Raw genomic sequence first — 12,141 nt, forward strand, 5'->3', positions numbered from 1 at the left:
AGATGAAACAACAATCACCATAATCAAAGAAACATTAACAAATACAACATCAAAAGTAAAATTCCAAGAAGAAATTTCACGGCATTTCGAGGTCAAAACCGGCGTCAGACAAGGAGATGGGCTGTCCCCGGTACTCTTCAACTGTGTTCTGGATAAAGTCATAGCAGAATGGAGAAAACTCACGCAAAAACATGGAGTTGAGAAAGTCCAAATTGGAGGGAAGTGCTACAAAGCCATTGAAACCAACTGTTTTGCCTTCGCTGACGATCTCGCCTGTTTAGCTTACACACAAAAAGACACAATAAAACAAATAGAATTACTTAAAGATACTGCTGAAAAAGCAGGCTTGCAAATTTCATTTGAAAAGACAGAAATCATTACAAATATCAAAAATCCACCAAAGAAAATTACTACGAAATACGGGAAAATACAGGTATCTAAACATTTTAAATATCTTGGTGAACTAATTCAGCCTGTGGCAAAAGGTCATCCAGCCTGCAGGGCTAGAATACAAAAACTAGAGACAGCAACTCACTACTGCAGACAAATGTATTCAAAAAAATGTATATCCAAAAACATTAAACTCAGACACTACCAGACTGTCATTAGACCGCAGATACTATATGCATCAGAAACACTGGCAAATTTTACATACGCAGAACAGATAGAAAATCGTGAAAGAAGAATTGTGAGGACAACTCTTGGACACAGGAAAATAACAGATGATCAACGCAAGCCTGTATACAGACTAAAAAGCAACAAAGAAGTGTATACGAAGTGCAGCAAAATTACAGACGAAATTAGAAAAAGAAGATGCTCCTTTTATGCTCACATCATGAGGATGAACCCGAATAGGCTTACAAAACAAATATTTTCGTACATCGCAAATCTAAAAAATAAAAATTTATGGTTTATCAACACAGAAAGAGATCTAAAAGAAATGGACATAGATCAGGAAACAATATTTAACAGAAACCTTTTTAGAAAAAAAACTGAATTCATTCACGGGTTTCGGTGTGAAAATTAAGAAGACTTGTGGAACTAAATGGTCTGGAGAGAGAAAAGCCGCCTTCAGCGCAAGAATGAAAGAAGTGTGGACTGAGAGAAAGAATTCCCAGAAGCGCAAGAAATAACTGTTTTCACGGTCTTTAACGGCCAAATTTGTATAATAATAATAAAGACGTATAGTGCAGTAACTTTATATGTAAAGAAGAACGGAAGAAATCTTTTAGATCGCTCTTTAGATCCTTGCAGCAGCATCGTAATCTTCGTGGTACACTAATACCCTTATCAACGGATTGTGTGCATCTTGTAATAAAGCATGAGGCCTGTGCTGTTAGGTTTAACGTCGTTTTAATATTCTTCTGTTGCATACTTAAAAGCTTGAGTGATTTATTCCTGAAATAAGTTTTAATCTGAAAGAAACAATTATTTCATTTCATTTGGGATTATTTTACTTCGCCTCTTTAGGTATTATTAAGGGGCAGTACAAAAAAAAAATTACGTTACACAGTTGCATCACGTCATGACCCTCAAAGAAGTGTAATGATGTCCCTAATCAGAACCCAAACGCAACCACAGTACGAGTACGAATCACAAATGTAATGTTCCGTACGTAGAACGATAAAAATGGTTTGTTTTAAGTGATTGTACCCATAATTAACAGGGTTATGATGCATTCTTACTAGGAGTGCCAATGAATGGTCTTTCCACACTGCTGTGTGGACTGTGACGTGCTGCAATCATGTAATGTAATTTTTGTGTGCAACCCCTTAATAATGCCCAATGGGGCGAAATCGGCTAATCGCGAATGAAATAAAATAAAGCGAATATCTCAAATAACAAAAGATAATCGCCAATGAAAATTTCTTATTTCAACCAATTTATAGCGATTGTGGATCCTGGCATAAAAAATACTTTTAGCAGGTTATGTTGTGAGTTTTCGGTTTCTTCCTCTTTTTATGGAGTGTGCAAGTGGCAAGTGTCTATCATGTAAAACCGGTAACGTTGTGAAATAATCTGTTTTGTGGCAGTAATGAAATAAAGGAATATTTATCCTTCAACTTACTGCATTCACTTAGAGCGCCGCCAGTCAAACGACCACAGGTGATATACTTACAACTGACTAACTAAAATACCTGCAAAAATGCAGCGAAAGAACTCATGAACGGTCCACAAAATCTCCTTACGGTGTATCACAGCTAGCGTGGGAGCTTGCCGAGAGGACTCACCACAGAAATTTCTGCGTAGTTGTTGGTCAGTTCATGTCCCCAGATACAGTACACGGTTAAGTGGTGGGATCGATCGTACGCGCGGTGGTTCGTTGAACATTTTTAGAGCAAACGTGGCATACATTTTCAGGAGTCAGTAAGCTATGTAAAACATTCCCCGAAATTCTGATCTGTATCTTCCGTTTCTGTTTCTTTAAAAAGAAACATTCGAAAAGTAATGTTAGATCGAAAAAAATTACGGACAGTACCCTTCTTCGAGCCTACGCAGCCCTAACCTTCTTATTGTCTCCCAGAGGAAATCACAGTGAGAAACAGAGGCAGACGGCATTTAATGTTGCGCTCTCTGGCTTTGCACCACGATGTTTTGTAGGGAGGGGTGTCTGCGCGAGAGGAAAGAATTACGGATTCCTCGCCGGCTTGTGTCTTCGGAAATGAACAATTTCTGGTGTTCATTAATTTTTTTCGCTCCTCCCCTTGCTGGAACGACCCTAGCCAGAGAAGTGGCGAAGTGTACACTGCGCCTCGTCCCTTAGCAAAACTAAATTGAGACTCCGTCGCCAAATATGCTGCTTTAAAAATACTGCGATCGAGGCCAGCGCACCCCTCGCGGAACTCCGTCCGTCATTCTCCACCCCCTCTACTTTTTCTTTTACTCTCCACTAATTAATTACGTCTTAGACGGAGAATACCTCTGATAAAGAAACGACAAGAACGCCTTCATTTCCCGCTTCTGCGTAAAATTAAAATGTCGATGCCCGTGTATTTCCAGCATTAATAAGAGACGGGAAAATCGTTCATTATTTTTTTCTTCAGTCCTACAGCAATAGCCCGAAGTACATGGCATCTACACTCGTTACCCACAATCATTGTGAAGTGCGCGCAGGCAGTAGTTTTCGCATTCTTTGAGTACTACAAAGGAAATAAAGAAATAACTTCATCCGACACCACTTTAGCTTGTCGTTTATAGAAAATAATAAGAGAAAACAAAGGCTCTTAGATATTGGATGTGGCTAATTTTTGGGAATTTTCATAACTTCTGTCCATTGATGAACAGGTATTTCAGTACCCGTAGCTACATAGTTTTCCTAAAACTTGCTACCATCTCAGACTAGACATGTTTGTGTATGTAAACATGATTCAAATAGTTTCTTTTTTTCTTTTGTAGAGCGAAATTGTTGTGATTCAAATTGTCTTTCGGAGATAGACAGGGGGACATCCCAGTCCATGAAAAAAAAGTGATATCTCTGTATAAAATTTTCCTGGTGTTCAAACGGCGTCAAATCAGGGTCGAGCTTACAAAGATAATCACCATCTTATTCGTCGGGAGATAACAAAGAAGATACTAATTACCTTCGAAAGTTCTACTTTCAATTCGGATTTTAAACTCAGAGAATTTTATACAAGGACGCTATCGCGATGTCAAAGCAAAATCTGTTTGTACGAATTTCTTAAGAAACGTTTACTCGAAGAGAAACGTCGTTACGCGATGTGATTCCAGCGCCTAAAGCGGCCTCTCACTCTTACTAACTCGTGTAGGATCTTAACAGAAATGGTGGCTCGGTGGGAGAAAATCTCACTATTATAGAGTCTGGTCGTTGAAAGAAAAATGTTTACCATAATAGAGTGTGGAAAAAGGTGACGACTTCCTGTCAAGTCTCGAGCGTAGTTTGCAAACGAAAATTTCCACAAAAAAAAAAAAAAAAAAAAAGCGAAACGCTCTCTCCACGAAGGAACTGTTCGTCGTTGCATATTAAGGCGCGACTGTTTTTCGCTTAATAGACTAAATACTCCTATGTCTATGTGCTGTGAATGGTGGTAAATGTAAACACCACTCATGGATTAAGCCTTAGACCTGTTCCGATTGGCCAATTGGCCGGCCGCGGTGGTCTCGCGGTTCTAGGCGCTCAGTCCGGAGCCGCGCGACTGCTACGGTCGCAGGTTCGAATCCTGCCTCGGGCATGGATGTGTGTGTTGTCCTTAGGTTAGTTAGGTTTAAGTAGTTCTAAGTTCTAGGGGACTGATGACCACAGATGTTAAGTCCCATAGTGCTCAGAGCCATTTGACTGGCCAATTGCTGCCTACCTGGCAGTACAAAGAGCGACCTATGTATGATCGTGGGACATGTGATCAACATGTGGCCAATCCCTAAAAAATGGTTCAAATGGCTCTGAGTACTATGGGACTTAACTGCTGAGGTCATCAGTCCCCTAGAACTTAGAACTACTTAAACCTAACTAACCTAAGAACATCACACACATCCATGCCCGAGGCAGGATTCGAACCTGCGACCTTAGCGGTCGCGCGGTTCCAGACTGTAGCGCCTAGAACCGCTCGGCCACACCGGCCGGCGGCCAATCCCTCCTGCCGTTATTGCCAGTTATTGAGTCCCGATGATGCCGCCGTTTCTTTATTCCAATAGCCTCTTATTTGACATCACGGGGCTGACTAGACCTCGTTCCAGACCTCCGTACCTCAGAAAAACGCTAAGGAGGTACGGTGCGAGGAATCGAACCTGGGTTCTTTCGTATCTAAGGCAGCAGGGCTAACCATTCCGCTTCTGAGGAGGTAGCAGTCTTTGTGAACGGCTGAAATACTTAGAGGGGTTTCAACACAGTCGTAAGTAAAGTTTAGTGATTGTATTTGAGTGTATGCGAGGCATTAGTACACTTACAATCGGTACCAGTATTCGTCATTGAACTGCAAGGAATTTTGTTGGAATAATCAAAATATCATTCTTTTCGCCGCAAGAACGTTCAGAATTTAGCAATGTTACCCGCTGCTACAAAACGCAGTTATCACCTTTACGCAGTCAGGAATGTCTTCTGTACACACCAGGAGTAACTGGTGCATAAATACACTTTTTTTAATCCTGCTAGAAGTATCATTTTACATTACTTGCTTCGCAGAAATAGTGTCCTGGCAATATTTACAGAGCTGTCGTTACTTTCATGTTGCTCATATTCATAAACGACAAGTCTGAAGAATATAAAACGCCAATTTAGACTTAAAATGGACGTATTATAAAGATAAATAAGGAAAGAAAGAAACTTTACTACAAAGTAACATCATAAAACCATTAGAAATAACAGAGAAATTCTTTTAAGACTAAAATTGCAAATCTGTAAGGTTTTCAAAGTAGAAGAAATAATAGGATAGTAAACAACATGGACAGATGAAAGGAACAGACAATAAGAGGAGAAGATGGAGTACTAGAGAGGAAGCGACAACAAAGATAGAAGAGGAAGTGGAGATTTTACGTGATCGTAGTTTGTCAGTACGCATATTTAAAAAAGCTTGGAACTGCTTCGAAACAGAGTAGCATCGACGAATAGTTTCAGCCATGACCGTAACTTTCGAAACGGCGGCCGAAGGCCGTTCCTGTATACAAAAAACTCTGACTTCAGTTATTCTCTAAAATCTTGGGAATGGGAAATGTCATCAGAAAAATGTCTGTAGTTATTCCAGGTGACATTTCCACTTGCACCGAAAACTCACAACATATATATGCCCCAAAGACTTATCCTATTGGGCACCGAACTAATTTCTTATGCTTGCAGTTTAACACAAAATGGATAGATTCTTTGCCAGAAAGCTTTTTCCAGTTGCCTTTTACATTCCGTGTTCAGATCCTGAAATCGTAAAAAATAACTTTACGCTGTAGTAGCGAACAGATCAGGGCGGTAACGCATTTTACGACTGAAAATAGTATCTGCCGAAAAAAGACGACGAATGAGCTATAGCTTCGACTGACAATGCTGGTGATGTTGGAGTATTTCCAAAAGACACGTGTATTAAGGTCAACAATCATTTTGTGGATAAAGTATTAGAAGTGCTCATATTTTAATTGGTGAGGATCGCAAACGTAAGCAACACGTATTTTGAACATCACTTTATCCATCTCTCAGTAATAAATACTCTACAAAAATCTTGACAAGGATTACAAGAACTTCGACATAAAATATTAGTCCACAAAATAGGAAATCTCTCCAGAAAAGATTATTTGAAGAGGATACCCCTCCCTCTGTCCTCCCTATTTGATTTTTCTCCTGCGTTCCTGGGAGGGAGGGCGAAATGAGGAGCGAGGCGTCAGCACAGCCACGCGTTAACATTCCCTCAAATGGAACTGCCAGTCATCGAAAGGGGGCGATTCGTCAGCCAGAGATTTATTTCTCGGCGAAACACTTTTCTCCTTCCGCTTATTAACTCCGCGAGCTCTGCTGTGAAGTAATGAAAATGGAACGGAAAAGTAATCTGTATCCGAAATGGAAAAAATTTAGACAGAAGTATAAATTGAGCGGCAGTGGGAACGGCGAGAACGGGGGAGGGGAAGCAGCAGCGAAAAATGGCCTCCGAGAGCTACAAAAGAAAGTTGGAAACGGCAAAAGAGAACTTTCAAAAGATGACTGACGAAATGTAAATGTCCGATTGGATTGAGTTTAGGCCTGCCATTAAAACTTCGTAACGCAGGTCTTGTCACCCTCGCGACAATGAAGTTACGAAGGAGGCAAATGCCCTTGGCGCTGAAAACCAACGAAGCAAAACTCATTTCCCGCAGCAATGCAGAAAACCGTTCTCTTCCTTGTTATTCGACTGTCCCAGCTTTTATACGATACTGATGTACGTTTTGTAACGTTCATGGCAAGAATTTCGTTCGTTTAGTTCGCTCTGTACGATTGGATAGTCTTTGTGATTCTGTGTGTGTTCCTTTGTAGGTTGCATACAAAATATAGCAACCGGAGAATTTATTTAGAGCAGACGCTACCTCTGATTCTAAAGCAACTGCATCGACTGTATAATAGAATCGATATTGTACATTCAGCTGTTTCTGGGCTCCTCATATTTTAAGTCTGCCACTGAATTTATCTAGATGGAAAATTATCGTTAATCCCGGAACGAAAACTGATATGGAAGGGAAAGAACAGTATCATATATACGAGGAAATTGTACGCTGTTGAAAATTATTGTTTAGAAGCACAAGGTGCAAGTTACATCGTGAAGTACTGTGGATAAAATTGGTGAACCTTGCATACGTACATAAAAACTATGTGCGTTGTTGTTGATGATTACATCAATTTGGTGAGACTATTTACTCCCCATTAACATCGTAACTAAGCTGTCATCTGCAAATGTTGAAGTATTAGTAGCCAGACATCGTTAAAGTCCCAATAATAGCTATTTGGTAATACCTAGTGGATGCGTTTCTGTTTTGAATTCGTCTGGCATTTCCGAATTCGTTGAGCTAGCGGTTTATAGTTCTATTGCTGCTAGTGACATACTACGCACTGAACTCCTTAACGGAGAGCATATGTTTATGACACAAGTGTGCAAGTGAACAATGAAGCAGACGGAGAGAAATAATTTATTAAATTTGTAAATAGATGAAGATGGCCGACATCGCATTGAAATTAGTCACTATTGGGAGATGTAGTAAAACCTTTGGGCCATTAGACGACATCTGTGCATTGAAAGCCCACTACTCTAATGAAATTTTACTGCGAGCTGGCTAAAATTCTGAGTTCAACTGAGGGATGAGATTTCAAATCAGTTCATCTTGGCATGAAAAGTACGAGTATATAAAAAGGCGCACAGGTTTGGCATATTGAAACATGCTTGACACACTTAAATAGACACGCATGTACACCCTCTAATCTAAGACGTCCCAGGAGAAAATTACAATTATCCGATTCGAACTGAGTTTCACAAAGTTTCCTTTTCTTACGAGGTGTGTGGCAAACATGTAATTCCCTCCTAAACATTCCTAGTTGCAAACTACAATTGCCGAGAAACATGAGATCTGCAACAGGACATTTTTCAAGCAGCTACATCTACTCGACTGGATAGAGAATAAGAGGAATACACTATGACGATGAGGCCTATATTTGCCTGTTGCTCCAGTAGGAATCTTGTTAGCAGTTCATCGACGAATATATCCCTCACTTAGAAAGTGTACGTACCTCGTTTTAATATCATGACAGCCCATACTTGTATTGTGTAGTTACCTGCCAGTACAAAGATTTCGTGAAACTGCTTATATAATTTCTTATGTAGTTCGATTTCAGCCACTTTGCACAGTCTCACCAAGTAGAAGGAGTTGCACCACACGCAGTCATCATCATTCTATCCCAAAGCTTCATGCTCTAAGATGCTATGAGTGAGGTTTGTAACGCTTTCCTCATATATATATATATATATATATATATATATATATATATATATATATATATATATATCAAGGTCACCCGCCTATAAGGCGGCGCACACAGCCACTGAAAACACCCACCCACCTCCCCAGGGGTCGGAACCCCTGCTACCCACAGAAGAGAAAGATGCTTCAGTAGCTGATTTGTTTATAGATAAGGAATTTGAAAGGAGATAAGGAAAAAAACATAGGAGATAAGGAATTACAAACTTTATTAAGAATGATAATATACAGTTACATCTCCTTGTACATCAATGTATTTGGATAAAGTTCCACTTATTTTACACCACAGATTAACTCTTTCATTCGTGTATATATATGGCCTGCAATGTTTAATTATGACCAAAGTTTTTTGTTTACAGGAACGACTTCCGTCTGGCATTTCCGAAGCTCATGGTTGAAACCCTTCATGAGTTCTGCGACCAACATGCTTCGCTTAGAGAAAGCAGAAGCTTAATTTTTTTCTATTACTTCTTCTGGTTTCAAAATCTTATAAATTTGGATTTATTTCTTTTATTTGTGATTCAATGGTGGCGTTTCGTTCTAGTAAATGTTTCCATTCTTATTTATCTTTATAATACCATCATTTTACGTATAAATTGGTGTTCTACAGTCTTCCGATTTGTGGTTCATGAGCAGCAGAAAAGTTGCGACTGCTTTGTAAACAATGGATAACGTGAAAAGTTACACAATTTTTCGATTCTATCTACATTATTTGTACGTCGTTTGATTTTTCATACCCATTTTTCATACACGTCTTCATTATAAAAGTAACAACAATTGATTACATAAGTTACGTAATCTCCAGTTTTGTCTAATTAGAAAATGTTTTTATCGAAGACGTAAATTTTTGGATATGATTTGACTTTTTAGCAGCAAATCTAGAAAGAACGGCTACTTCTGACCTCACAATTTTATACACGTTGCGATGTTAATACTGAAATTCAGACAACTGTTTAATACGACAAGAGCTGGGAAGCGTAACATTTGCTCGTCTGAAAATTGCAGAACTATTCTTTTTTTCTATCCTGCAGCAAAAATATTCTGCGGAAGGTACGACTTTTATATTCTGCAAAAGGCGCAATTAGCTTTAGCTTTGTGAGTAAAAGAGTAAATTGCGTGCCTCCCATTCTTTTAGAGTGGCAGTTTTAAAAAGTCATCGCTAATAGGCAAGCGTTTTTGCTTCGTTTGGAGTTTTTATACTGCTCACATCTCCCCGATATTTATCCCGTCGGGGCGGCAGCTAAACAGAAATACAAATGACACGTCCGTGTCGGGAGGGATGTCCGCAGGAGTCCATTTAGTGGCGGAGGGTAGAGAGCGAAACGGGAAATGCGGCGGTTGTTCGGGGTCCGGACAGACGGACCGCTAACAGTGATATATGCCGGCGGTTTATCTCCGACTGCTGCGGCAACCACTTGTTGCGCCTGGCGCTGCAGGCAACCCGCGCCGCGCATCCGCCGAGCGGGGGCCCGGACCACAATCGGTCGCACGGGAAATGCGCCACGGTAGGGACGCTTGTTCTCGCGCCGCCAACAAACAAGTGCGCACTGGCCAACAGAGGCTAACACTCATTTCAGTTCCCTCTGAAATTAACTGTCCTTTAATTTTAGTTTTGGTTAGGTTGCTGCGTGTTCCACGAAAGCATTTTCCGTTATTGGCAGCACTGCATCGGGGAATACATGGCCTGGTGACTTAATGAGGTGGTGCAACCCTTGAGACACCGGACTTGTATTCGAGAGGACAGTGGTTCAAATCCCCAACCTGTTATCCAGATTTAGATTTCCGATGATTGCTCTAAATAGCATTAGGTGAATAGTGGGACAGTTCCTTTGAAAGCAAGCGATCAATTTCCGTCTCCAATCCAAGACTACACTTCGTCGGTGACAACCTCACCGTCGACGGGATTTTAAACCTAAATCTTCCTTCGTTCGGCTTCTTGAAAACAACTGAGGAGCCACTTGAAGGAGGCGCAGAGGCTATGGTTCGAAACATTCCACATTAACCTCCGGGTGAGCACTGTGTCCTGACCATACTTCAATACTTGTATACTACCGCTGTTCAATTATGCCCTGTTTAAAACAATACATAGCGACACAATATAGTACACTGGTTCCGAACACGATGTGTTTTTCTTCATTGCTGCTCAGACGTGAAAGAATTGTCACTTTTATTGATGGTGAATTCAAAGCCGTAGCAAGGTCTTGTAGTTTATGATCCGGTATTCGAGATAATACTTTCAGATTTCTACTGTATTAGTATGAAACTGAACGATGTGTACGGTAGTTAATACACTGCAGTCCTAAGGATTCGTTTCCAGTTCTGGCAAGTCTTATCTGACTAACGTGGATACCTTAACCTCAGAGTCTTTTTTTCCATTGCTTCTGATGATTACGTCAAACTAGTCCAATTCTCTGTTGATGTAATTCTCTCAATTTAAAAAAAAAACTGAACGGCCATGCATTACTTTGAAGCTGTTCTCCATATACGACTATTCTGTGCTAGTATTTTCAATTCTAGGTGTCACACGCCCAACATCCCATACGATTTATTTTGTCTATCTAACCTTTATCTGCCCCGTACTTTTTACCACCTACTGCTTCGTCCAATGCGATGTTGAACCTGGCTATAGCAGATGATCTAGTCTTCCCAGAGCTTCATCGCAATAAAGTTGTCATTTTTGTCACTGATGGACAACAAAATGGGACAGGTAATGTAATTCGAGTTCCAACTGAAAAGGGTCTACTGAACCTATTGATAGTGCATGTCAGCTTCGTCTCGTGATGTAATGATGATGGGCATGTGACGTCATACAAGCGCAGTCAGGAAGAGAACAGAATGCTGACCATATAAGTACATACGTTAGCTTTCGTCAAAAGTTTGCGAAGTCAACGAATTCAAATACAAAATTAATTGTAGTAACAAATTGATACTGACTTTTAACGTAGCCCGAGACCTTTGTTATATTGACTGACGACACTTTTGTTCTGAATTAGCGAAACTGTATCTAATGCTTCAGTTAATCTCATTGTAACAGTAGACAAATATTAACAGATGATGAAGGATGGCTTTTATGTTATTTAATGTCACTGTATGGATTTTGTGATGTGACTGTTGTAAATAATTTTAAGGTATTAGAAGATGACCTGAAGACCAGAACTGGTTGTTAACACAATCAGTATCTTTGCGATCGAAACGTAATACTGTCTCAGTACAATTGTACTCAACTGGAACATTTTATAAGTTTCTTCACCAACATACGATTCTGTTTCCCACCTGGGCTTTTATAACTCGCGATCAAAAAACTTCCGTATGAGTACGTTGCTGCAGCTTATGCGGGTATTTAATCAGTAACATGTAGGCAAGGAAGCAATGTGGCATTCGTGTCTTTCCGGCGTGCTTGCTGTAAATGCGGGAACATGAACTATGGCGACATTATTACCAAATACTTCCAACAGGACCTATGTGCTGCCAGTCTTTTGTTACCTGCCGAAGGACAAACACCGGTAGAAATCCACCAGAAAATGAAGAATGTCTTCGGAGCAGAATGCTGCCGAAAACCACCGTTGTGGAATGGTGCACCAAGAGGTGCTGCTGCTTCATAATAATAGAGGTTGCCATATCGCAAATGTCGTAACGTTCAGTTACACCAACTCAAGTGGGAGACACTCGAGTACCAGCCCTACAGTCCTGATCTCTCCCCATACGACT

At 40.3% G+C, this 12,141-nt stretch overlaps 1 protein-coding gene across 1 annotated transcript in view; it reads right to left on the reverse strand.

Moving 5' to 3' along the window:
- Positions 1 to 12,141, reverse strand: part of LOC126195260 (dachshund homolog 2) — a 1,077,114-nt gene that overhangs the window by 803,077 nt on the left and 261,896 nt on the right. The gene's annotated exons all lie outside the window — the stretch shown is intronic.

This window comes from Schistocerca nitens, chromosome 7 (genome assembly GCF_023898315.1).
Source record: "Schistocerca nitens isolate TAMUIC-IGC-003100 chromosome 7, iqSchNite1.1, whole genome shotgun sequence".
Taxonomy (NCBI): Eukaryota; Metazoa; Arthropoda; class Insecta; order Orthoptera; family Acrididae; genus Schistocerca; species Schistocerca nitens.